Source organism: Amblyomma americanum, chromosome 4, assembly GCF_052857255.1.
Source record: "Amblyomma americanum isolate KBUSLIRL-KWMA chromosome 4, ASM5285725v1, whole genome shotgun sequence".
In the NCBI taxonomy this organism is placed as follows: domain Eukaryota; kingdom Metazoa; phylum Arthropoda; class Arachnida; order Ixodida; family Ixodidae; genus Amblyomma; species Amblyomma americanum.
Genome location: NC_135500.1, coordinates 91636745 through 91639018, shown reverse-complemented (window position 1 = coordinate 91639018; position 2274 = coordinate 91636745). Strand labels below are relative to the sequence as shown.

Here is a 2274-nt window from a genome sequence, read left to right as displayed (position 1 = left end):
TCTCTCTCTAAACCGCCACGTACCTCAAAGCGCAATTGAGTCGTCCATTGACGCAGGGATCGAGCCAGCTATGCGCCACTCAAGATCATCGGAGTTTCGAACGTTGTCAAGGCCAACGCCCACGAACGCAACGAAGGACGACAGCTTTCGCTTTGTATATCCTGGATTAGCTGGGCAAATCCGCAGCCTAGTTTTTGAGGAAAGTGAATGTCGCATTATCTGTCTCTCATCTTGGTGGACACTTCCAGCGTGCCGCGAGCGAATGGATATAGAAAGAGAGTGAGAGAAAAAAGAAGGAGGAGGAGCCGTATTGGTCGGCTCCGGAATTACGATGAAAATATTTTTGCAGTGCAGTTAAGCCCCGCCGCGGTGGCTCAGTGGTTAGAGCGCTCGACTACTGATCCGGAGTTCCCGGGTTCGAACCCGACCGCGGCGGCTGCGTTTTTATGGAGGAAAAACGCTAAGGCGCCCGTGTGCTGTGCGATGTCAGTGCACGTAAGATCCCCAGGTGGTCGAAATTATGCCGGAGCCCTCCACTACGGCACCTATTCTTCCTTTCTTCTTTCACTCCCTCCTTTATCCCTTCCCTTACGGCGCGGTTCAGGTGTCCAAAGATATGTGAGACATATACTGCGCCATTTCCTTTCCCCAAAAAAACAATTATTATTAGTGCAGTTAAATGGCGAGGAAGAGGAGGAAGGGCGTCCTCAAGGCGCAGGTGTCCGGCGGAGGATGGCGCAGTAATTCTCTGACATATGTCGGTGGACACCCGAACAGCGCCGTCATGCTAGAGATAAAGAAGTTAGTGAAAGCAGAAAGGAAGAAAGAGGTGCTATAGTAGAGGATTCCAGAATAATTTAGATACCTGGGGACCTTGAACATATACTGACATCGCACAGCACATGGGCGCCTTTGCGTTTCCCCTCCAACGAAACGCGGCCGCAGGTCCTCTCAAAAAACTTACTCGGAAACCCCAACCAAGTCAAGTTTCCAGAGAGCAGCTCAACCGCACCGTGGGGAAAGAGGGGAAGATGGGAGTGAAAGAATAAAGAGGAAATTTGAGGTGTTATTCTCAGGAAACGGAAGATGCTTAGCTGGATAATTGTTTTTTTTTGTTTTGAGGGGCAAAAGGAAATGGCGCAGTACATCTCTCATATTGATCTACACCTGAACCCCGCCGTAAGGAAAAGAATAAAGGAGGTACTAAGAGAAGAAAGGAAGAAAGAGGTGACGTAGTGGAGGGCGCCGGAATAATTTCGACCACCTGGGGAATCTTTAACGTGCACTGACATCGCATATGGGTGCCTGCCCACTCCGGGAATCCCGAAAACGAGGCTGTCAACGCTTTAGCCCGAGGTTCTCTCAACCGGGCACCGGCGGCCTCCGATATGGGGTTCTCACGGGAGCGCATGCATTCCTTCAGTGAACTGATGCAGGCCTGCGAAGCCGAGCGTCGGCTGTACCCCCCACCCCATCCCTCCCTCGACAATTATCAACAGACACTTTGGAGGCGGCTTCAAACACACACCATACCCTCCCCTTATATACGCTCGCGCTATCACCAAGTCCACACATACCCCTCCTGTACCCTCTGCCGCCACCCCAAAGCCACTCTCGATCCTATCCTTTTCCTCTGCCCGGCGGATCCTCCCCCCGGGGCCTGGAGCACCTTACCACTTGGGAGGCTTGGGAGACCCTACAGCGCTCCGAGGACCCGACCAAGCAAGCCACCGCCACAGGCCGGGCTGCCAGCGTTATGAGCCTCCAGGACATGAACGTTTGAGTGCAGTGGGGTCGGGGGGGGGGGGGGGGCGCAAGGACCTTCGCGTCCTAAAGTCCCCTGTGTGCAATAAAGTTTCCACCACCACCACAACACAAGGGCGCCTTTGTGTTTCGCCCCCATCGAAAGGCGGGCACCGCGGTCGGGTTCGAACCCGGGTATTCTGGATCAGTAGCCGAGCGCTCTAACCACTGAGCACCGCATTACTGGCTCGCTGGGTAAGTGGACACCTCCATCGCGCATCGAGCTGCGTACGGTAGTGAGGGAAGTGCGCTGCTTGCTGTGGCATTAACGTTGTGGCAGAAACGCAGCACTGGAGCAGTAACACGCTCCGCGATGGCTCAATGGTTAAGGCACTCGTCTGCCAAGCCGGAGTCCCTCCCCGAGTTCGAACACGAAAGTGGCGGCCACGTATCGATGGAGGCGAAACGCAAACTGCGCCCATGTGGTGTGCGATGTCAGTGCAGATAAAAGGTTTTTCTCCTCCTCTCCAG

At 54.3% G+C, this 2274-nt stretch overlaps 1 non-coding gene across 1 annotated transcript; it reads left to right on the top strand.

The window, feature by feature from the left end:
- Positions 1–363: 363 nt before the first annotated feature.
- Positions 364–435, top strand: TRNAS-ACU (transfer RNA serine (anticodon ACU)). The gene has a single exon. It is a non-coding gene; the product is annotated as a tRNA-Ser (tRNA).
- Positions 436–2274: the final 1839 nt, after the last annotated feature.